Source organism: Chiloscyllium plagiosum, unplaced genomic scaffold (assembly GCF_037043375.1).
Source record: "Chiloscyllium plagiosum isolate Xiang-an unplaced genomic scaffold, Cpla_swu_hap1 HiC_scaffold_1, whole genome shotgun sequence".
Classification (NCBI taxonomy): Eukaryota; Metazoa; Chordata; class Chondrichthyes; order Orectolobiformes; family Hemiscylliidae; genus Chiloscyllium; species Chiloscyllium plagiosum.
Window position 1 is genome coordinate 134,310,841 of NW_028270139.1, and position 26,061 is coordinate 134,336,901.

The 26,061-nt window shown below is 42.2% G+C and overlaps 1 protein-coding gene across 1 annotated transcript in view; it reads left to right on the forward strand.

The window, feature by feature from the left end:
- loxhd1a (lipoxygenase homology PLAT domains 1a) overlaps positions 1-26,061 on the forward strand; it is a 224,162-nt gene that overhangs the window by 60,303 nt on the left and 137,798 nt on the right. The gene's annotated exons all lie outside the window — the stretch shown is intronic.

Below are 26,061 nucleotides of genomic sequence, written 5' to 3' on the forward strand. Positions count from 1 at the left end.
ATGATGAAAAGTAGTGGACACAGCACCAATCCTTGTGGCACTCCACTGGTCACAGGCCTCCAGTCTGGAAAACAGCTCTCCACCACCACCCTCTGTCTTCTACCTTGGAGCCAGTTCTGTATCCAAAAGACTAGTTCTCCCTGTATTCCATGAGATCTAACCTTGCTAATCACTCTCCCGTGGGGAACCTTGTCGAATGCCTTACTGAAGTCCATATAGATCACATCTACCGCTCTGCCCTCATCAATCCTCGAAAAACTGAATCAAGTTTGTGAGACATAATTTCCCATGCACAAAGCCATGTTGACTCTCCCTAATCAGTCCTTGCCTTTCCAAATACATGCACATCCTGTCACTCAGGATTCCCTCCAACAACGTACCCACCATTGACATCAGACTTACTGGTCTATAGTTCCCTGGCTTGTCCTTACCACTTTTCTTAAATAGTGGCACCATGTTAGCCAACCTCCAGTCTTCCGGCATCTTACCTGTGACTATTGATGATACAATATCTCAGCAAGAGCCTCAGCAATCACTTCCCTAGCTCCCTACAGAGTTCTAGGGTACACCTGATCAGGTCCTGGGGATTTATCTACTTTTATGTGTTTCAAGACATCCAGCACTTCCTTCTCTGTAATCTGGACATTTTTCAAGATGTCACCATCTATTTCCCTACATTCTATATCTTCCATGTCCTTTTCCACAGTAAACACAGATGCAAAATATTCGTTATTCTGCACTGTTTGTGATCCTTCAATCTGTGGAAGCAGATACACAGTCACTTGGCCTCTTTGCACTGCTCCTTTGGAGACTCCTGTGTTGTTTTGGCTGTAATATAAGGAATCCAAGTATGACCTTCGCAAAGCCATTAAGACAGCCAAGAACTAATACTGACCCAAACTAGAGACCCAGACAGACACCCAGCAACCATGGCAAGGACTGTATGACTTCACAGGTTCTAAAAAGAGACAGTGCAAGATAGCAGATGATGACACATCCCTCCCAGATCATCTCAACATTTTCTACGCTCACTTTGAGCAGAATTTCGACAGTGAGGTAACACCTATCCCGACAAGTCCTGATGAACCTATCCTAACAGTCACTACATCAGAGGTCAGATCAGTTTTCCTTTGTGTGAATCCAAGGAAAGTGATGGGACCAGATGGAGTACCAGGCCGTGCACTCAGAGCATGCACAGATCAACTGGCAGAGGTCTTCTTGGACACCTTCAACCTCTCCCTGCAGCAGGCCACTGTCCCTGCCTGTTTCAAGAGGACCAACATCACCCCGGTTCCAAGAAGGCTCATGCAGCATGTCTCAATGATTACCGCCAAGTGGCCCTAATTTCATGGTCATGAAGCGCTTTGAAAGGCTGGTCATGGCATTAATCAACTCCAGCCTCCCCACCACTCCTGACCCACTCCAATTTGCCTATCGGACTAACAGATCCATGTCAGATGCCATATCACTTGCCCTTCACTCCTCCATGGAACATCTTGACAACAAGAACAGCTACATAAGAATCCTACTCATTGACTACAGTTCAGCCTTCAACACTATTATCCCCTTGAGACTGATTACTAAACTTAGTGATCATGGACTAAGCCCCATTCTTTGCCACTGGATCCTCAGTTTCCAGTCCCACAAGCCACAATCAATGAAGATTGGGGACAATATTTCATCCTCACTAACACTCAGCCCCCCCAGGGGTGCGTACTCAGCCCCCTACTGTACTCACTGTGTACCCATGACTGTGTTGCCAAATACCAGACTAATGCCATTTACAAGTTCGCTGATGTCACCACCATAGTCGGTCGAATCTCAGATGGCGACGAAACAGACTACAGACGGGAGGTGGAAGACCTGGAAAAATGGTGCACTGAGAACAACCTAGCTCTCAATGCCGGCAAAACCAAGGAACTCATTATTGAGTTTCGGTGGGATGTTACTCATGCCCCCCCCCCGCCCCCACACACATTAACAGCACAGAGGTGGAATGAGTGGAGAGTGTCAAGCTCCTGGGAGAGGTAATCAAGAACAAGCTTTCTTGGACTCTTCATGTGGACGCACTGGTTACAAAGGCCCAACAACGTCTCTTCTTCCTCAGGCAGCTGAGGAAATTTGGCATGATGGCAAATACCCTTGCCAATGTTCATAGGTGTTCCGTATCACTATCTCGTATGGCAACTATACTTTTCAAGATTGGGGATAGTTACAGAGAATGGTAAACTCTGCCCGGACAATCACAAAGGCCAACCTCCCATCTATAGAATCCATCTACCAGGCCCGCTGTCAAGGAAAAGCTGTCAGCATTCTCAAAGATCCATCCCACCCTGGCAATGCTTTTCTAAACGTCTACCATCGGAGAGAAGTTACAGAAGCCTGAACACACGCACCAGCTGGTTTTGAAACAGTTTCTACCTTACTGTTGTTAGAATACTGAATGGACTCACAAACTCGTAACATTCACCTGTACCTGTGTTTTTTGTTTTTGCTGCTGTTTACCTATTATCTACTTAACTCTGTGATCATTGAGGAGAAAGTGAGGTCTGCAGATGCTGGAGATCAGAGATGGAAATGTGTTGCTGGAAAAGCGCAGCAGGTCAGGCAGCATCTAGGGAACAGGAGAATCGACGTTTCGGGCATTAGCCCTTCTTCAGGAATCAGGATTCTTCAGGATTCCTGAAGAAGGGCTAATGCCCGAAACGTCGATTCTCCTGTTCCCTAGATGCTGCCTGACCTGCTGCGCTTTTCCAGCAACACATTTCCATCTCTAACTCTGTGATCAGCCTGTATTGCCCGCAAGACAAATCTTTTCACTGTGCTTTGGTACGCGTGACACTAAATTCAATTCAATTCAATTCTATTCAATTAATTTGTAGTGAATTTCATAAAATGCAAGTGCATGGTTGTCACCAATTGGTGACCATTAAGAGCAAAAATCTATTTAAGGTTTAGGACATATGATACATGTACAGCATTCCTGCTGTCACTGTGATTGTACCACATAATCATCACTCTCATCATTGCAGTTTGTGGTGTGTGTTTTGACTACATAACTGTAGACTTGGGCCAACTTGTAGTTGCATAATAACACTTACATAATGCACCCACAGGGAGACAAGCAAGTAGGTTGCCTTTAGATGAACAATTTCATTCATAAAGCTAATGCATTCTAAAGTTACAAGCCAAAAGGTGCAGAAGTTCCAAGGGTACTGTAACTCAACCTGTCTGAATTTGAAAGCTGATCTACAAATAAATTAAAGCAATCTTTAAAGCCAGATTAACTTATCATTTGTCATTTGAAGACTGCAGAGCATACAACCAAGTACTCAAATGTTCCCATTGTAATCTGTACATAGTACTATTGTATACATACACTAAATAACAGTTCATATGTATTATAAATAGTACAAATTTTGTAGATAATAAGATAACAGTTATATGAATTAACAAGAAATTTGACAGTTTTAAGTCTCGGAGAATGGGTTGAATTAGGACACATTGCAGTGAGTTAATTCCAATGTAGGTTGAGGATGTAGGATTTACTCAACTTCGCAGAGGCCGGGTCATAATGTGGCGGTGTGGGCTGAAATATGAAGATGAATATCTTTTGTGTCTCATTTCCTCCCTCACTCTACCTCAACTCCCATAAGCTTTGCCATTTTGTATTTCTGCCAATCAGACCTGGTCATGATCATTCTGGACCAATATATTGGCAACAAGAAAACATCTCACCAGAAACTTTCCACTTTGTCTCCGATTCCATCTCCCTGCCTCGCCCCTGTTTAGTCTGAATCTGGCATTATGGAATGTCCATGTTCTGTTCAATCCTTACCTGAAGTTTATTCTCATCTCCTAACAACCAGGATTCCCATTATCCATCTTAGTAACATCTCCAAATTCTTTCTTGACCCCATCAACACTGATATTAATTTCTATAATTTTGTTGTTTCCTGGCTGAGCTATCTAATATGACACTTTCTTGTTGCCCCTCCATCTTATGTTTTTCCAACTCATCTGAAATGTCACACCTTCCTTCTCATCCTGGACTAAGTCCTACACATCAATCAGGCTCACTCCTAACTATTATCCACTGGTTCCTCAGCTCATTGATTTCCAAGTCTTGATCTTTGTCAACATCCCATTTCGTAAAAAAAAAAATTAGAAACAAAACCTTCATCATCTTATCCCAGCTTCTTCAGTAACATCCTCCCACACTGAGTCTCATTTTGTTCACACAGTTTGCATTTTCAAAAGACATCACAGTACTTACTTCCTTGACCGCAGTCATTTCTTGTGTATCGTTCAACTTTTGCTCTACATGGGGACATTTCTCTATATTAAAGCATGGTATTAGTCTGAATTATTGTTATGAGGAAATTAACAAATTGTGGTGATTTTAACTGTAGTTGGCATTGGTCTTTGGTGGGCAAGAGGGCACAAAGCAAATAGTGCATCAGCTAGAAGAGAATGGGGTGGAGCCTCAATCAGTTTGATATTGGACATCCATCTCCCATCCAAAGTTAGAGGGATGGCATAAACGTTGGTGAACAAGATGGGATTTGAGGTGAGAGCTGAATTCAAGCTTATGGTCTCCAGCATAGCGAAGTGGTGGGGGAGAGGGTGAAGAAAATTACATAGTCAATGCCACTTGGATGAGGGACTAAAAATGTCATGTGGGTCTCATAAATTCCTTGTGAGGGCCCAGCAGATCACTCCAGTTTTTGCTGGCTCCCAGTGGAATCTTTTCAAAAGTGTAAGCTTATTGTGGCATCTTTTGTCTACACAGCCACCTGCCATGCAGCAGAGTTGACATCAGGCAGGCCTCCTCCCCAGTTGAGCACAAATTACATCACTGCACCATTGCGCCATAACTTGCCTCAAGTGGAAGTCACTGAAGATAAAGTTGTACTGGGCAGGTACAGAGCAGCCTCTTGCCAGTAAATCAGCTCACCAGTTTTAATCTGCCATACTAATTACTGTCAAGAAGGGGGAATTAAATCATTTCCAATGTGACAGGAAGGTGAATTATCAAGACAGGAGTCCTACAAATAAAGTGATTATATCATTTGCCTTAAACCCATAATACAGGAATGTAGCAGACGTTGATAAGCCGAGTAAAAGCAGTATTGAGTGAAGCAATAAAGGTATCCTACTTCAATGATAAGTCCCCCAGTCCCTAACAAGAGTTGGCACCAAGTTTGTTCCTATAATCTTACCATTATGTCTTCCAAGTATAATGTTTAGTCTGTAATAACATGCAAGTTTTCTGAATGCAGCCCAGTCATTGTCTACAGCAGTGGTGGGAGATCTCAAGTAAAGTTGAGACATTCCTCCATCTGTAAAATGATCCCAATACATAAATTATAGAGAGACCTGAAGCCTGATGATAAGGTTTGTGCTTCTGGGCTCTTTTTACACTCTGCTTTCTCTTCAAGTCACGTGTCTCTGGCACAGCAGTAATTTTTCATGAGAGTCCTGCAGCTATGCAGGAGAGAGCAGAGAGCAACTTGTTGTGTGAATGTGACACATAGGATAAAAGGTAGGAAAGAAAATTTGAAAATGACACCAACATGAAAGACAAGAAGAAAAAATCAAAGGAGCACATAGAAGATGACGAGGAAGAAGAAGTAGTACTGGAGAAAAGGAAGAAAAAGAAAGCATCTCCAAAAGAAGAGCCTAACAAAAGGTCTAAATCAAAAGGTTCAGTTGAAGATGATGAGCATGAGGATAAACCTCGAAAGGAGAAGAATAAAGGGAAAAAATCCAAGAAAGGTTCAGATGACAGTGATGAAGAAAAAAGAAAAAAGAAGGAGAAATCGAAAGGAGATAGATCAAAAAGTAAATCATCTAAAAAAGCATACAACTATCAAGAAATTTATGAGAGAGAACTTCTGACATACCGCACTGAATCTTCAGATGACGGAGAGGATCTGTACCACAAGAAGAAAGGTCATTTTTGCACCAATGTCTTATTTATTGCCTTTCTCATTCTAGATTCACTTAATTTATTTATTTTTGTTGTTTTTGAAGTATATTCTTTTTGTCATTGGGACAACATCCCAATTAACTGGGGTTTAAACAAATTTGGCAGGTGGATGGAATGTGGAGTGGATGTACAGTGGAGTGCACGGACAAGTGTAGTTGAAGAACCAACTCAGCCTTGAAGGCAGTGCAAATGTAATTAAGGCACGTGGGAGCACAGCAAGGCTGGATGGCATTTATTTTAATGCAAGGAGTCTTACAAATAAGGTAGATGAATTCGGAGTATTGATTAACACGCGGGGATGTGATGTCATTGCTATCTCCAAGATATGGTTGAGGGAAGGTCAGGACTGGCAGCTTAAGATTGAATCTTTAAGTGAAACAGGGGCAGGGAATTATGAATGAGGAGGTGGTCTCATATTATTGAGCAAGGGAGTGAATTACTGTAGTAAGGGGAGATGATCTTTGAAGGTTCTCAATGTAGATTTGCTCGCTGAGCTGGAAGGTTTGTTTTCAGACATTTCGTCACCATACTAGGTAACATCTCCAGTGAGCCTCCGGATGAAGCACTGATAGTGTAGCCCACTTTCTATTTTTGTGTTTGGGTTTCCTTGGGTTGGTGGTGTCACTTCCTGTGGTGGCATCATTTCCTATGGTGATGTCATTTCCTGTTCTTTTTCTCAGGGGAGGTAAATGGGATCCAAGTCAATGTGTTTGTTGAGAGAGTTTTGGTTGGATTGACTTGGATCCAACAAAAAAAGGGAAGCTTATGGTAGATCCCAAAGGTTCAGAACAGTTAATGCCCTAGAAGTCATAGAGTTGTACAGCATGGAAACAGACACTTCGGTCCAACCAGACCATGCCGAACATAGTCCTAAACTAAACTAGTCCCACTTTCCCGCTGCTGGCCCATATCACTCCAAACCTTTCCTATTCATGTAACCGTCCAAATGTCTTTTAGATGTTGTAATTTGTACCCACATCCACCACTTGCTCAGAATATTCATTCCACACACGAACCACCCTCTGTGTAAAAAAAACTTGCCTGTTACGTCTTTTTTAAATCTCTCTCCTCTCACCTTAAAAGTGTGCCCCCTAGTCTTGAAATTCCCCAGCTTAGGAAAACAACCATCAACTCTATCTGTACCTCTCATTACTTTATAAATTTCTATTAGGTTACGTCTCAACCTCCTCCGCTCCAGTGAAAAGGGTCCAGTGGATCCAGCCTTTCTTTATAACTCAAACCTTCCATACCCAGCAACATCCTGGTAAATCTCTTCTGAACCCTCTCCAGCTTGATAATATCCTTCTGGTAACTGGGCGACCAGAACTAGACACAGTATTCCAGAAGAGGCCATACCAAACCCTGTACAACCTCAGCATAATGTCCCAACTCCGATACTCAAAGGACTGAGCAATGAAAGCACACATGCCAAACTTCTTTTTAACCATCCTGTCTATAACTGGTGCAAACGTCAAAGGATTAAGTACTTGCACCCCTAGGTCACTCTGTTCTATAACACTACCGAAGGCACATTAATTGTATAAGTCCTACCCCTGTTGTACCGAAATGCAATAACTCGCATTTATCCAGGTTGAACTCCATCTGCCATTTTTGAACACATTGACTCATTTGATCAAGATCCTTTTGTAATCTTAGAAAAATTTTCTCACTGTCTATTATGCCACCAATTTTGGTGTCATCTGCAAACTTACTAACCATGCATTCTATATTTTAGTATAGAAAGCCAGGGGTTGTTTAAAAATACATTAGGAGAGTGCAGAGAGGGCATGTATAAATACTGGTAGGTAACATTAATGGAAATCCAAGGCCTTTTATAAGAATATTAGGTGCAAGAGGATAACCAGGCAAAAGTAGGGCTCATTAGGGACCCAAGTAATAATCTATGAGTGGAAGCAGAAGAAATAGCTGAGGTTTTAAATGAAAACTTTGTAGCTCTATTCACAATAGGGAAGGATGACATAGGTTCAGAAATCAGGAAAGGGTACTGTGATACACTAAAACAAATTAGCATTGAAAGGGTGGAGGTATTAGTGGTTTCAGAAGGCTTGAAAATGGATAAATCCCAAGATCCAAATGAAATGTATCCAAGACTGCTGTGGAGGCAAGAGAGGAGTTTGCAGAGGCTCTGACATTAATTTTTAAAATATTCTCTAGCCACAGGAGGAGTTCCAGAGGACTGGAAGGTAGCACAATATGCTACCATTATTTAAGAAGGGCGGTAGAGATAAACCAGGAAACTACAGGCCAGCGAATCTAATATCTGTGATAAGGAAACTATTGCAAAAATATTCTGAGGAACAAAATCAATTTCCACTTGTAGAGGCAGGGATTAATCAAGGGTAGTCAGTATGGCTTTGTAAGGGGGAGACCATGTCTGAGAAATTTGATTGAATTTTTCAAGGCCATGACAAGGGTTTAGATGAGGGCAGAGCAGTGGACTTCAGTTATACTTTTGACAAGGTCTTAACATGGCAGACTTATTAACAAGCTGAGAGCCAGGGGATCCAGGGTAATTTGAGAAATTGGTTTCAAAATTGGCTTAGTGGCAAGAAGCAGACAGTGATGGTCGAAAGGTGTTTTTGATTTTTGATTTGATTTGATTTATTATTGTCAACCTTTACTGAGATATTGAAAAGTATTGTTTTGCAAGCTAATCAGACAAATCATACCTCACATAAGTACATCACAGTAATAGAACAGAATATAGTGCTACAGAATAATTCTGACAGACTTCCAATTGATATTTTTAAAAATTAGTACATTGTAAAGATGTGAGGGAATAATATGCTTAGAAGAGCTCACAAGAGTCATCACACTCTGGCGCCATCTTGGATAAAAGACTGGAAACCTGTATTCACTAGTGTACAAAAGGAATTAGTGCTGGTCTCTTGCTGTTTATTTTGTACATTAATGATCTAGACATGAATGTCACAGATTTATTGTAGGTGGTACGATTGGTAAGTTCACAGATGACACAAAAATTGATGGTGTGGTAAATAGCAAGGAGGAATGCCTTTGACCACAGGACGGTCAGATGGGCTGAATAATGGAATTTAATCATGAGGTGATGCATTTTAGGAAGACTAGCAGGGCAAGGGGTTACACACTGAATGATAGGACTCCAGGAAGTACAGATCACTGATCCTTGTCTGCATATCCATTGATTTTGGAAGGCAACAGGATAGGCAGAAAAGGTGGTTGAGAAAGACTATGGGATACTTGTTCTGAGAAAGGGTCACTGGACCCGAAATGTTAACTTTGATTTCTCTTCACAGATGCTGGCAGACTTGCTGAGCTTTTCCAGCAACTTCTGTTTTTGTCTATGGGATACCTATCCTTATTAGTGAAAGCATTGAGTACAAGAGTAAGGAATTATGATTGAGCTGTACATAATGTTAGTTAGGTCACAGCTGGAGTACTGTGTTTGCAGTTCTGATCGCTACACTATAGAATGTGATTGGATACCCTAGGGAAGGTGTAGAAGAGATTCACCAGGATGTTGCCTGTGCTAGAGCTTATCAGCTATGAAATGATACTATGTAGACTGGGATTGTTTTCGCATGGAGCAGAGAAAGCTGAGGGGGAATCTGGTTGAGGTGTACAAATTTCTGAGGGGTATACACAGGGTAGATAGGAAGAAATATTTTCCCCAAGTAGAGGGGTCAATAACCAGGGAAATAGTTTTAAGGTAAAAAGCAGAAGCTTTGGAGGGGATTTGAAGAAAATGTTCTTTTCACAAGGGTTGTGGGTACCTGGAATTTACTGCCAGAAAGGGTGGTAGACATGGGAAACCCTCACGACATTTAAGAACTGTTTAGATGAACACATGAAACACTGTAGAGTACAACATTATGGACCACATGCTGGAAAATAAGATTTAAATAGATGGATGTTTGATGACCAGTGTGGGCACAACAGGCTGTATAGACTGTATATGATTCAATTCTAGTTTAAGTTACTTAATGAAGGGAATGTACTAAGTACATATTCCTTTGTGGACTACTGTGTGCAGTTCTGGATTTCATATCATACAAATGATATAAAGTCATCAGTGAGGGAGTAAAAAAAGATTTACGAAGCAGATACCAGAAACGTAGGGGTGTGCCTATCAGGAGGGAGTGAACAAGCTTGGTCTCTGAGAAGGCTAAGTGGGGATCAAATGAAATTATGAAAAGTTTTGATAGAGTAGCACAGATGGCATGTCTCCAGGAGTGATTTGGCAGGCAGGAAGTGGCACAATAAGTCAAGGTATAATGTCCTATATGCCATTCCTGGAGCCTACCCATTTACCCACCCACCACATAGTGGTGCAGCATAGGACGTGTCCACTGGACAGTGAAGCCTATGTGAAGTGTGAAGCCAGTAACTTCTAGGCAAGAGAGGGAGAGAAAAAGAGAGGGTTCCTTCTATTGGGGCCCCATGAACCCTCGTCATCTCTCTAATCTCCTTGCCTTGTTCATCCCAGCACTCCAACACCCTCACTGCCAGGCCTCAGTAATACCTTAATTTGCCACTGCCATTGGTTACTGAGTGCAGTCCCAGCAGTGACCTGACAGTGCTGCTGGGACCACAGCACCATTTATTTGGCCTTGTGCACGTGGGCATGGGACGTCTCCCAGATAGAAGTGGAATTTTTGCTGTAAACCATTTAATGGTCTAGAACCATTAATCCATGGGAAAGGACCTGGCCCAATATAGGAAATCAGAGGACATCAGTGATGTTTAATAAGGTTGAAGGAAGAGATCAACTCTGTCACCAATACTGGCACCACTCATGTGTATGGAATGTCAGGGGACCTAAGGATATTAAATCCCTATTTGGCAGTGCCCTGTTACCAGAGCTCCCAACTCTTTGGATTGTCAGACTTCTGCCAGCAGGATGGAAGTCATATCTCCAAGAGCTGCTGGCCAATCAGAGAAACTCTCCATTACTCGGAGCTCATGGCTGATCCCAGTAATACACTGGACCTTAATTGGTGTTCGTTGTTAGATACAAGCACAGTGAATGCTGGAGAAATTCAGCAAATCTAGCAACATCTATGGAGACACAAACAGAGTTAACATTTTAAGTCCAATATGACTTAGAGTTATAGAGATGTACTGCATGCAATTAGACTCTTCGATCCAACTCATCCATATCCTAACCTAATCTCGTCCCATTTGCCAGCACTTGGCCCATATCCCTCTAAACCCTTCCTATTCATATACCCATCCAGATGCCTTTTAAATGTTATAATTGCACCAGCTTCCAGCACTTCTTCTGGCAGCTCATTCCACCCACTGCATCAAAAAGTTGCCCCTTAGGTCCCTTTGAAATTTTTCCTCTCTCACCCTAAACCTATGCTCTCTAGTTCTGGACTCCCCCAACCCAGGGAAAAGACTTTGTCTATTTATCCTACCCATGCCTCTCATAATTCCATAAACCTCCATAAGGTCACTCTCAGTCTCCGACGCTCTGGGAAAACAGCTCCAGCCTGTTTAGCCTCTCCTGGTTGCTCAGATCCTCCAACCCTGGCAACATGCTTGTAAACTTTTTCTGAACCCTTTCAAGTTTCACAACATCCTACCAATAGGAGGGAGGACTAGAATTGCACACAATATTCCAAAAGTGGCCTAACCCCAATGTCTTGCACAGCCACAACATGACATCCCAACTCCTTTACTCAATGCTCTGTGCAGTAAAGTTTGCCTGGACTAGCCGTATTATTAGTGTGTTTTAAGACATCCAGCACTTCCTCCTCTGCAATATGGACATTTTCAAGATGTCACCATCTATTCCCTCACATTCGATATCTTTCATTTCCTTCTCCATAGTAAATGCTGATGCAAAATACATGTTTAGTTTCTCCCTCATCTCTTGTGATTCCACATGTCGGCTGCCTTGCTGATCTTTGAGGGGCCCTATTCTCTCCCTAGTTACCCTTTTGTCCTTAATATATTTATAAGATCCCTATAGATTCTCCATAACCCTATTTGCCAAAGTTAAGGAACGAGGGCTCGTCCGGGATTCTTTTGAAGAAGTGTCATACTAGACTCTAGATATTAATTCAGTATGCTCTCCACAGATGCTGTCAGACCTGCTGAGTTTTCTTCTTCATTTATTTATTGGATAAGGACATTGCTGGCTAGACCAGCATTTACAACTCCCTAACCACATAGCTGCAGGTCTGTAGTCACATGTGGGTCAGACCAGGTAAGTGTGGTAGTTTCCTTCCCTAAGGACTTTAGAGAACCAGGTAGGTTTTTCCAACAATTAAACTCATGGTCATCGTTAGGCTCTTAATTCCAGACTTTTAATTTATTCAACTTCCACCTTCAGCTCTAGTGGGATTCAAACCCAGTACCCCAGAACATTACCTGGGTTTCTGGATTCAGCAAGATTACCATTAGACTATCATATCCCCCTGTAAGTTTCTCCAGCAATTTCTGTGATTGTTTCAGATTTTCAGCACTGCAATATTCTGCTTTTATTTCATTATTAGATTGCTGGAGAAACATAAATAAGGGCAGGATAGAGTTTGAGGGGAGCCATGAGGATGAGAACCAGATAGGAGTCGATGGCACTCAGAGACTAGGTGCCTTTGAACATGGAACCCCACCCCCCCCAGAACACCGCAAACAAACCCTATTATGTTTAGTCATCATTTTTGTGTATGGATGGAAATCAGTAATAAGAAAGGAGCAGTCACTTTATTGGATATTTTCTGTAGACCCCTCCAAATATCAGCGGACTGATGGAAGAACAAATTGAAAAGCAGATTTTGGAAAGGTGCAGAAGTAACAGAGTTGTTGTTATGAATGACTTCAACTTCCCCAATATTGATTGAAACCTTCTTAGTGCAGATGGTCAGGATGGAGCCAATTTGGTCAGGTGTGTCCAGGAAGGATTCCTGATTCCATATGTAGATAGGCTGACTGGAGAAGAGGTCATATTGGGTTTGGTGCTAGGCAATGAACCAGGCCAGGTGTCAGATCTCTCGGTGGGAGAGCATTTCAGTAACAGTGACCACAACTGCCTCACCTTTACCATAGCCATGGAGAGGGATAGGAACAGACTGTATGGGAAGATCTTTATGGGTGAGGGGCAATTATACTGCTATTAGACAGGAGCAGTGGAGTATAAATTGGAACAACTGTTCTACCGGAATGTACAATAGAAATGTGGAGGCTATTTAAGGCACTTGTTGCGAGTATTGGGTAACTTTGTCCCACTGAGACAGGTAAGGAATGATAAGATGAAGGAGCCTTGGATGACAAGAGAAGAGGAGCTTCTTGTCAAAAGAAAGAAGGAAGCTTACTTAAGGTTGAGGAAGCAAGAATCTGGCACAGCTTTAGAGGATTACAAGATAGCTACGAAAGAACTCAAAAATGGACTGAGGAGAGCTAGGAGGGAGCACGAAAAAGCCTTGGAGGAAAAGATTACAGAAAACCAAAATGCATTCTACACCTACTTGAGGAAAAAAAGAATGACCAGAGAGGGTAGGGCTGATCAGGGATAATGGAGGGAACTTGTGCCTGGAGTCTGAAGAGGTAGGGGAGGCCCTAAATGAGTTTTCTGCTTCAGTATTCACTAGAGAGAGGGACCTTGTTGATAGTGAGATAGGACTAGGTTAATAGGCTTGAACAGATTGATATTTAAAAAATGGATATATTGGAATTCTAGAAAGCATCAAGATAGATAAGTCCCCAGGGCTGGACCAGATATGTCCAAGGTTGCCACAGGAAGTGAGGAATAAGATTGCTGCGCCTCTGGCAATGATCTTTGCATCCTCACTCTACACAGGAATAGTACCGGATGAATGGAGGGAGGTGAATGTTGTTCCTCTGTTCAAAAAAGGAAATAGGGAAATTCCTGGGAATTACAGACCAGTCAGTTTTACACCTGTGGTAAGCAAGATACGGGAAAGGATTCTGAGAGATAGGATTTATGACTATTTGGAAAAACATAGTTTGATGAAAGATAGTTAGCATGGCTTTGTGAGGGGCAGGTCATGCCTCACAAGCCTTATTGAGTTCTTTGAAGATGTGATGAGACAAATTGATAAAGGTCGAGCAGTGGATGTGGTATATATGGATTTCAGTAAGGCATTTGTTAAGTTTCCAGAGAGTGGTAGGTGCGTGGAATGCACTGCCAGTGGTAGTGGTAGAGTCAGAGACATTATGGACATTTAAGCAACTGCTGTACAAGCACATAGATGGCAGTAAATTGAGGGGTGTGTAGGTTAGGTTGATCTTTGATTAATATAAATGTTCGGCACAGCATCATGCGTTGAAGTGCCTGTACTGTGCTGTTCTGTTCTATGTTCTATCAATCATCTCAGTCCCACAATATTGTTGCAAAGGTGTCTCAGAGTAGTGGCCACGGTCTAATCATTTTTAACTATTTATTTCATGATCCTCCCTCTAAGGCTCATTCAGAAAGTTAGGAGGTATGGGAATACAGGGGAAATTTGGCTTTCTGGATACAGAATTGGCTGGCCAAAATAAGACAGCGAGTGGTGAAAATTGATTCATAGCTTTCTAAAAGAAACTGGAAATGTACATGCAACAAAAGAATTGCAGTGCAAAGAAGAAAAGGAGGACAGGTAGAGCTAGTTCTTGCCGAATGGCCTCCTTCTGTAATCATTCTAAGGTTCTATAATCCTATCAAACGAACTGTTTGCACTCTACACTCTTGAGCTTTGAGTGTTCTTGCAGCTGCGGTTGCTAACATTAATGGGGAGAACATCAACACACAGTTGACATGTACTTTATAAATGGGTTTGAGGCTTTGACAGGTCAGATGGTGACCCATTGGATACATAGTTCACAGCCACCAACCTTTCTCTTGTAGCCTTCTAATAATACGGCTAGTCCAGGCAAACTTTCAATCAATGGTGACTACCTGCACCCTCCACAGTGCTATTGTTGTTGAGGGCTTTGGTGGTGATGATGTCTTTGAAGGCCAGTGAGAAGGTTCTTCTGTGCACTGGATGAGTTGCTTCATTATCAGGCAAGTTCTGAACATAGGAGAACGCTTTCAAATTGTAAATGAGATTAACTTTATGGGAGAAGACTAACTACAAAGCAACAGAAGCTTGATGGCCCAAAACACCATCTTAAAAAAACTCCTGCAGTGATACACTGGTGCCATAATGCTTGTCCTTCAACAACCATGGACACCAAGTGTCAAGTTTGACCAATCATGGGACTTTTCCTTTACCCTCCATTGACCTCAGTTTCTTCGTAGCCTCATGGAACAGTAATTGGTTGAATGCTACCTTTTGAAGGTAGTTGCTCTTACCTCATTGGATTGAGAATTTCTGTCTGTCTGGAGGTTGTATTAAAGTTTGGAGCTTGTTATTGCCAAGTATGTACCATTGGATAACACTGCAGATGATGCTTTCTATTACTTCACCGATGATTGATGATTGATGGTCGGGCAGTAATTAACTCGCATTTGTTCATACAGCATTTAATGCAATAAGACTTGGCTATGATCCATTGGTTATCAGATGGATCAGCTCCATTTACATTCATCTGCTTTTGATCCTGAACATTCAGGGAGTGCTGTATTCTAGCTTCACTAAGCTCATTCCAAGCTTGTTCATGTTTTTGGCAATCTCTCACATAATGATGAAGGAGCAATGTATTGGACTAAGGTTACAGAATGCAATATAACATTCTGTTGCTGCTATGGGTTCCAGGTTTCCTTTAGGCTGCTGCAACAGCCTTTAACTTGTACTGTGGATGGAGAACTTCCTCACCGTAAGACACGACTTTCCCACTACCTCTACTTGGTATATCTTGTCAGTAGGACAAGGCATACCTAGGAAAGCTGGGGTTTTGAAAAAAAGTGGTATTGCTATTTTGTTGCATTCCCTGCAGAACCGGGAATACCACTGCTATCTCACCACCTCTCCCCATCACTTAACTAAATGCTAGCAACTAACCCCTCCCGCCTCCCCGTCTTGAACAGTGATCTCCTACTCCCCTATTTTCTACTTTCCTCATATGCTGACGGCTGCTTCCAGTCCAACATGGTCAACATCAGAAACTCCAAGGGCACTGTGCAGTTGAGGGGTCTGGATGATGTGCCTATAGCCTCTCCCTCAACGGGCACCCACTTTGGAATTAAAACCTCCTAAGACCAGTGTTATGAACATGTCAGATTGCTTAAACCAGAGGGAAAGCTGATGAGGAATTAAACTGGGAAAATATATTAACAAAGACAAAAATCATAAAGAAGACAGATAAAATAAAGAGAAATGACAACTAAATGGCACAGCCAACCATTAGACATTTGCTGATCAACCTGCTCAGATGCATTGCAACAAACATCTGGAGTAGGTATGACTTGAACCCAGAGATAGGGACTTTACCACTGCAACACAAAAGCCCACAGTCTAGCGTTTTAATTAATTTCAGCCATTATATAACTGAGACTTACATAACTCAGCTATGCCTATGTTTCCTGAAAGGTGACTAAAGACTGCGAACACAATGAGAAAACAAAAGAATAACTCATTTCTTTCCCTATATTCAGGAAGAATTGTCGTTCAAGAGTTAATTGCTGAATGTTCCCAATAAGTAACGACTGCAATAGTTTCTATTTTGGTGACTCACACTGCACCGCTCATTGGAATGTGGTGTAAAATATTTAGTGAAGCCCAGTGCTGATATCTATTACAATAAAAACACTCTTCATCACACCTGATCCACTGCTCCCATAGTACACATCAGTAATATGAGATGAAGTTGATCAGGTAAACCTGAACTAACAGAGGTGGAGAATCCCAGTTTACATCTGCTTTGGGTGCATTTCGAAAAAAAAAGTTAGTTTCTTTCTTCCTATTCTTAGGCTTTCCTGAAAAAATGCAGAAGTATCTCTCAACCCCATCATGTATGGTCCTCTGCAGGCATGCATTTCATGCTAAGTAATTCATATCTCAGCAGATCACTGTCCACTGACCGCACTCTATAAACTGGCTGTCATGACCAAAAGACATGAAATCACAAACTCTTATAAAAATTAATTGTTAAAATGATGTTTGTTGGACTGAAACATAACCATCACTGACCAAAACATGCCAATATCTAAAGGGATTCTAATCACACTTACCAGACATCATCTATCTGGAAAGGTACATTATTGCATTGTGTGATTTTTGTAGTCACACACACAAAAAAAACAGCATGTGAGATACCTGTTCTGAACAGCTAGTTCTGAACAAAGTGGAACTATTGAAATTAATTATGCCCAAAGTGGAACTAACAGCTGCAGATGTGCTTGTCTCGGACACCAGTAAGATCCATGATTACTCATATATTTCAAGCCATACATAACTAAGCTGTGCTGGCCTGTCTTAACTTTACTTCACCCAAATTGACTTTATTCTGTTTTGGATTTTTCTATTACTTTATTGACCCTGACTGTTGCACTTCTCAGTTAAATCCAAGTTTAGCTATTCCTTGAGAAATAAAGTGCACGTAAGTGATGCAGGTAGGAGGATTCTGAGTTCAGCGGTGGAGGAGCCTCTGCCCTTGACCTTGTCCAATGGGTATGAGATTTTTGTCCCTGTACGGATGAGGAAAAGGGCTGTGGACAGGATGAGCCAGCTGACCATGGCACCATGGTGCAGAAGGCCATTCAAGAGCGGGGAGCAAAAAGACAAGTAGTTGTTATAGAGGACTCTATAATTAGGGGGACAGATAGTATCCTTTGTGAGCCATATTGAGAGTCCCGCATATTGTGTTGCCTCCCGGTGTCAGGGTGCAGGACATTTCTGATTGGCTTGAAAGGATATAGGAGAGGGAAGGAGAAGATCCAGTTGTTGTGGTCCATGTTGGCACTAACAAATTCGGCAAGGCTAGGAAGGAGGACCTGTTTGGGGATTATCAAGCACGAAGAAGGAAATTGAAGAACAGGTCCTTGAAGGTCATAATCTCTACCCGAGCCACATGCTAATTTGCATAGGGATAAGAAAATTAGAAAAATAATCGTGTGGCTAAGAGATTGGTGTGAGAAAGATGGATTCCATTTCATAGGACATTGGCATCATGTTTTGGAACCAAAGGGATCTGCACCGATGGGATGGTCTCCACCTGAGCCGATCTGGAACCAGTGTTCTGGTGAAAAGGATAAATAGGGTGGTCACTAGGACTTTAAACTTCTGAGTCAGGGGGAAGGGAAAGGGAAAGCAACAGGAAGTATGGAGTCAGGTAGAAAGATAAGCAGCAGGTTAGCATGTGTGCAGGGTTTAACTTTGAGGCAGACTAGGAATGAAGCAAAAAGGAAGGATAACTTAGGACATACTCATGGAGATATTGGAAATCACGAGGATAAGAAAATTAGCATTAAGGCACTTTACCTGAATGCTAGTAGTATTCATAACAGAAGTAGATGATTTAACGGCACAAATCATCGTGAATGATTCTGATGTGGTAGGCATCACAGAGACATGGTTGCAGGGGTTTCAGGACTGGCAGTTAAACATCCAAGGATTTACAACTTATTGAAAAGACAGGGAGGTGGGCAGAGGGGGCTGGGTTGTCTTTTTAGTTAAAAATGAAAGTAAATCTATGGTACTGATGGCATAGAGTCAGATGATTTGGAGTCTGTGTGGGTGGAGTTGAGGAACCACAAAGGCAAAAAAGCCATAATGGGAGTTATATACAGATCACCTAGCAGTGGTCAGGACCAGATGCGCAAGATGTACCAGGAAATAGATAGGGCATGTCTAAAAGATAAGGTCACAGTGATCATGGGGGACTTCAATATGCAAGTGGACTGGGTGAATAATGTTGTTGGTGAATCCAAAGAAACTGAATTCATGGAATACTTTTAGGATGGCTTGTGATGGAGCCCACAAGGGAACATGCTATTCTGGACTTAGTGCTATGTAATGAGCCAAACTTTATAAAAGATCTTGAAGTAGGGGAACACTTAGGAGGTAGCGATCATAATATGATAGAGTTCAGTCTGCAGTTTGAAAGAGCAAAGGCAAAATTGGATGTAATGGTGTTACAGTTAAATAAAGGTAATGACCGTGGCATGAGAGAGGAGCCGACGAAAATCAACTGGAGGCAGAGCCTAGTGGAGAAGACAGTAAAGCAACAATGGCAGGAGTTTCTGGGTGGAATTGAGGACACAGTACAGAGATTCATCCCAAAGAAAAGAAAGATTATCCAGGGAGGAATTAGACAGCCATGGTTGACAAAGAAGTCAGGAAGTGTATCATAGAAAAAGAGAGAATCTATAAATTGGCCAAGAGCACTGGGAAATCAGAAGATTGGGAAGATTACAAAAATAAACAGAGGATAACAAAGAGAGGAATAAGGAAGGAGAATATCAAATATAAAGGTATGCTTGTCAGTAATATTATAAATGATAGTAAAAGATTCTTTCAATACGTAAGAAACAAACAAGAGGCAAAAGTAGACTTTGAGCCGCTCCAAATTCATGCAGGAAGACTAGTGCTGGGAGATAAGGAAATAGCTGAAGAGCTTAATAAATACTTTGCATCAGTCTTCACAGTGGAAGACATGAGTAATATCCCAACAATTAAGGAGAATCAGGCGGCAGCGTTAAGTATGGTAGCCATTACAAAAGAGAAAGTGCTAGAAAAGTGCTAAATATTAATAAATCTCCTGGCCCCAATGGGCTACATCCTAGAGTTCTGAGGGAGGTGGCTGACAAAATAGCGGAGGCATTGGTTGTAAAAGTCACTGGAGTCAGGGAAAGTCTCAAATGATTGGAAAATTGCTGCTGTAGTCCCCTTGTTCAAGAAAGGATCAAGACAAAAGATGGAAAATTATAGGCCGATTAGCCTAACCTCGGTTGTTGGTAAAATTCTAGAATCCATCGTTAAGGATGACATTTCTAAATTCTTGGATGTGCAGGGTTGGATTAGAACAAGTCAGCATGGATTTAGTAATGGGAGGTTGTGCCTGACAAACCTGTTAGAATTCTTGTTAGAGGTAACAATTAGGTTAGACCAGGGAGACCTAGTGGATGTTATCTACCTAGACTTCCAAAAGGCCTTTGATAAGCTGCCTCACGGGAGGCTGCTGAGTAAGGTGAGGGCCCATAATATTCAAGGTGAGCTACTGGTATGGATTGAAGATTGGCTGTCTGAAAGAAGGCAGACAGTTGGGATAAAAGGTTCTTTCTCAGAATGGCAGCCAGTGACAAGTGGTGTCCCGCAAGGTTCAGTGTTGGGGCCGCTGCTGTTCACTTTCTATATCAATGATCTGGATGAAGGGACTGGGGGCATTCTGGTGAAGTTTGTTGATTATGTGAAGTTAGGTGGGCAGGCAGGTAGTACTGAGGAGATGGGGAGGCTGCAGAAAGATTTAGACAGTTTAGAAGCATGGTCCAGGAAATGGCTCATGAAATTCAATGTGAGCAAATGTGAGGTCTTGCACTTTGGAAAAAAGAATACAACCATGGACTATTTTCTAAATGGTGAGAAAATTCATAAAGCCAAAGTACAAAGGGATCTGGGAGTGCTAGTCCAGGATTCTCTAAAGGTTAGAGTCTGTGGTTAAGAAAGTAAATGTAATGTTGTCATTCATCTCAAGAGTGTAGGAATAAAAAAGCAGTGATGTGCCTCTGAGACTTTTTACAAAGCTCTAGTTAGGCCCCATGTAGAACACTGTGTCCAGTTTTGGGCCCCACACCTCAGAAGGACATACTGGCACTGGAGCGTGTCTAGCAGAGATTCACACGGATGATCCCTGGAATGGTAGGCCTAACATGTGATAATCGGCTGAGGATGCTGGGATTGTATTCATTAGAGTTTAGAAGGTTGAGGGGAGATCTAATAAAAACTTACAAGATAATGCATGGCTTAGAAAGGGTGGACACTGGGAAGGTGTTTCCGTTAGGCGGAGAGCCTAGGACCCCTGGGCACAGGCTTAGAATTAGAGGGGGTCAGTTTAGAATGGAAATGTGGAGCCATTTCATCAACCAGAGAGCGGTGGGCCTATGAATTTCATTGCCACGGAGCGGAGTGAGGCCAGGACGTTAAATGTCTTCAAGGCAGAGATGGATAAATTCTTGATCTCACTAGGAATTAAGGGCTACAGGGAGAGTGTTGGTAAGTGGACTTGAAATGCCCATCAAGCATGATTAAATAGTGGAGTGGACTCGATGGGCTGAATGGCTTCACTTCCACTCCTATGTCTGCTGGTTTTATGGTCCAATACCTTTTAAAATTACAATAATTTAAAGACAGTCTCCAGCAGAAGTTTCCTACCAATCAACAAACATAATAAAAAAGAGTAGCAGAAAAAAACACGTCTCCCCTCCTTTCACCAAATTCCTCACTCAGTACACTTCTTGCATCAAACCTGAAAGCACCTCTTTCCCTCCCTGCACCAAATTCCTACTCTGAATCAAGCTCCCAGATATGGTCTCCGTCTGACTCAGGCATTGCCTCTCTCATCCTGACCAAGTCCTTACTGACCATGTGCTTTAAAAATCCCTTTCTTGTGATTAATCACTTTCTACTCCTTTAAAGATTTCTCGCTTAGCTTCCCATTACACAAATCAATCAGGCTCGCAATTTCAGATAATTGGTAAATAACTGTCACAATCAGCAGCTGTCTGTTTAAGTCGGATATTTTAAGTTACTTAAAGGTTGTTAGTTCTTGGTCAGACTCAGACTTTTATTGTGAAATTAAACTGAAAGAGATTTAAAGTTGAATTCCCACTTTGAACCAAATTCCCAGATATACTCATTTGGTCTTTGTCTCAAAGTCTCCACAACATTGACCATGCAAGGTTATTCTTCACCAGGTGTATGGAAAACATGCTCAAAACAGGTTGAAGAAATTTGCGGAACCGTTTGGCAAGGTCATGTTATATAGAACCAGTTATAGATAAGGTAGAGCCTAAAAGGACTTTACTCTTATGTGTCCTGAGCAGGACACTCCTTCACAAATGCAGTGAGTTTTCAGGACAAACGATATCATGTATACATCACCCAACTCTGACACAAGTCCAGCAAGTTTTTTTAGCTTCCTGAACAGCTGAACTGTAGGGCTAACTGACATGAATTTAAGACCCAACATTCAGCATTATGTTCATTTTAAAGCTATAATCACATTTGTTAAGGATGCTTATACGTGTCCCTTTGTTGGGTTTAAAGATGTATATGTACAGGATAGCCTATAGGCCTCAAAAGATTGTCAGACAATAACATTGCATTGAAAATTGGACAGTCATTTGGAATCCCACAATACATACAGAACAGCTAGGTGTGCTGTCAAGATGCACAATATACATAATTTTCTGAGCGTGACAAATCCAAGAAAAGTATCTCTGTCTATGGCCATCTTTGATCGCACAAAGTCCTTTGACTGTCAACGTTGAGGGATAGTGGAACATACTACTCAAATTCAGTAATGCAGCAATTCAATACCATTCTCTGCCTGATTCATGATGAATTGCAAGCTGTGATCCCATCACCAGATCCACCACAGACTCACTATGAGTGTAAACTGTGGTCACGTATTTCTCAAATGTTCTTCTCCATGTTTTTGCCGCAACATTCCACCCATCACCATGAAACTCTCCACCATAGTGGAGCTAACTTACAGAATGAGTGTAAAATTGTTCAATCGTCACCTTCAAGCCAGAACCAAGACCACGCCTACTTCTGTCATAAAGCTGCACTATACAGACACCTGCATGTGTACTCCTTCAGAGCCTGAGCTACAAACCATCTTCGACACGTTCACTGAGGCATATGAGACAGTGGGCCTCAGACTAAACATCCAGAAAATAAAAAATCCTCAGAAAATGCTAGAGAAACTCAGCAGGTCTGGCAGTATCTGTGGAGAGAAAACAATGCTAATGTTTCAAGTCTTAGTTATTGTCATAGTCATGGAGATGCACAGCACAGAAACAGACCCTTCGGTCCAACTGGACCATGCTGACCAGATATCCCAACGTAATGTAGTTCCACTTGCCAGCTCCTGGCCCAAATCTCTCCAAACCCTTCCTATTCATGTACCCATCCAGATGCCTTTTAAATGTTACAATTGTACCAGCTTTAGCACTTCCTTTGGCAGCTCATTCCATACAAGTACCACCCTCTGCGTGAAAAAGTTGCTCCTTAGGTCTCTTTTATATCTTTCCCCTCACACCCTAAACCTATGCCCTCTAGTTCTGTACTCCCCCACCTCAGGGAAAAGACCTTGTCTATCTATCCTAACCATGCCCCTCATCATTTTATAAACCTCTATAAGGTCATTCCTCAGCTTCTTCAGAACTAGAAGCAAAACTGGAAATAGTGGTACTTAAGCTGGTGACACAGGCATGGGCAGGTGGGTGGCGAGAGTGAGAGCCAGAGGGAGAGACAGAGAGAGAGACAAGTGGATTGTTGATCATCAGCCAGGGAATCAGAGAAGCTAGATAGGTAATAACATCCTCCATGAGTAGCTGAGAATGGGTTGGCTCTGTTGAAAGCAATGCATTTTGTGACAGGAGCTGGTATGGTGGGGGTAGGTAATAGATAAGGTAAAAGGTGTTCATGCTCTGAAATTGTTAAACTTGATGTTGAATTCTGATGGCTGTCAGGTGCCCAAGCAGAAGATGAGGTGTTGTTCCTTCAGCTTGCTCTGAGCCTTGCTGGAGTACTGCAAAAGGTCTGAAGCACAAATATTGGCATGGCAACATGGGCAGTGTGTTGAAACACCAGGCAACTGGGAGCTCAGGGTCATTTTTACAGACAGAATATAGTTTTCCTGCAAAGTAGTCACCCAGGCTGCATTTTGTCTCCCCAGTGTATAGGAGAAAATATTGTGATCAACAAATACAGTCGACTAGTCTAGAAGTGCAAGTAAAGCATTGCTTCACTTGAAAGGTATGTCTGGGGCCTTGGATGGTGAAAACAGAAGTTGCCTACCAGCTTGCTCCTTCCAACAACATTACCCCCAACCATCAAACCCCACTGCAAGACCCTGGCAACTTAGATTATTTCAAATACCTTAGGGTCTCCTCTTATCTTGACTCCAATGCATCAGTGCAGCCTTCAGATGACTGAAGAAGAGAGTGTTTGAAATCCAAGACATCAAACCAGCACCAAGCTCATTGTCTACAGAACTGCTCTAGTCCCCATTCCTCTATATGCATCGAAAACATATACCATGTACAGCAAATCCCTGGTGAGTTAGTCTAGCACTGCCTTTGCAAATCTACTGGCAGGATAGGTATACCAATGTGAGCAGCCTCTCCCAGTTCAACATTCCCCAGTATCACCAGGCACTGGTCATCCACATTGTTTGTATGCCCCCCACAAGACTCCCTAAACAAATGTTGTACTCCATGCTACAGACAGCAGAGTAAACACTACAAGGTCATCCTTAAAGCCTCCCTAAACAAATGCAACATCCCCACTGACATGTGGGAATAGCTTGCCCTAGAACACACAAACTGGAGAAGCATCTGCAAAGACTGTTTGAGTATCACCAAAACGCAGCAAGTGGAGGCCAAGTGCAAGCAGCAGAAAGAGCACATAGAATCCAGAGTGTCCCACCCACCCGCTTCCTCAAACATCACCTGTGGCAGTCTCTGCAGCTCCAAAATTGAACAATGCATCCGCCACAGACCACTGACCTCCCTCGAGTGCAAGTAAGGCCATGAGGGACTGCCAAAGGTGGACATGATGTCAAGGATTTGCCATGTATAGTGGACGTTGGTTTGTGCTAGGATTGTGGTACTGTGCAGTGGAAAGTGTTGCCTTTCATGCTTTACAGACAAATCATACTATACAACTACATCAGGGTAACAGAGCAGAGTGTAGGATACAGTGTTGCAGCTGCTGAGAAGGTGCAGAGAGATCAACGTTAACACTTAAGAGGTCCATTCAGAAGTCTGATAACAGTAGGGAAGAAGCCGTTCTTGAATCTCTTAGTATGTATATTCAAACTTTTATATCTTCTGCCCAACAGAAGAGGATGGAAGACAGTATAACCGGGGTGTGAGGGATCCTTTTTATGTTGGTTGCTTTCCCAGTGCAGTGGGAGGAATAGGTGGAATCAATGGATGGAAGGCTGGTTTGTATGATGGACTGGGCTGTGTTCACGACTCTCTTGTAGTCTTGGGAAGAGCAGTTGCCATGTCACACTGTGATGCATCCAGATAGGATGCTTTCTATGGTGCATCTATAAAAATATGTAAGAGTTGTTATGGACGTGGTGAATTTCCTTAGCCTCCTGAAGAAGTAGAGGTGTTGCCATGGTTTCTTGTCTGTAGTGTCAATGTGGGTGGACCAGAATATTGTTGGTAATTGTCACCCCCAGGAACTTGATGCTCTCAACCATCTCCACCTCAGCACCACCCTCCACCCCACTTCCTGAAGTCAATGACCATCTCCTTTGTTTTGTTGATGTTGATGGTGAGCGCGCAGAAATTGAAACAACACACAAGGACAAGTGCCTCGCTTTTGGAGAATATGTAAGCAAAGACATTTATTACATGTTTTGTCAGTTGGACTCAGAGTGTGGTGTACTTGCTCTTACTGGAAGCTACATGCATTAAGACAGGGCCCTGTTCTTTAGAGACAAAGGGGACTTTTTAACTGGGCCAACATTTTATGCCCATCGCCATTTGCCATTAAGAACCTGGTGGTGAGCTGACTTCTTGAACTGCTGTATGTACACACGCTGCAAACACACCTCAAAGTACATCACGTCAAAGAATCATTTTGAGGTGTGAACTCTATTATTATACTGGACAATTCAACAGTCAATTTAGACATGACAATGAGATAAATACCCAGGGAAGACCATTGTAGTGCTGATAGTTAAAGGAAGTAAAGTGGTCATGTTTCTTCCTGAACAAGTTGACAGGATCTCACTTTAACATTATTGGAAGGGATTGGGAAATGGATTTGGGCAAAACCTGTATCAACTAGATTTCTAGCCTGCATTACAAACATCCTGTGCTTTGGTTGGTGGGAAATATCGTTTCTTCAGTCCACTTTTGTTTTATTTGAAGAAACAGTTTTGGGAATTGTTTAAATGGGGAGGACGGTGTGGAGGAGCATTGCTGAATTTCC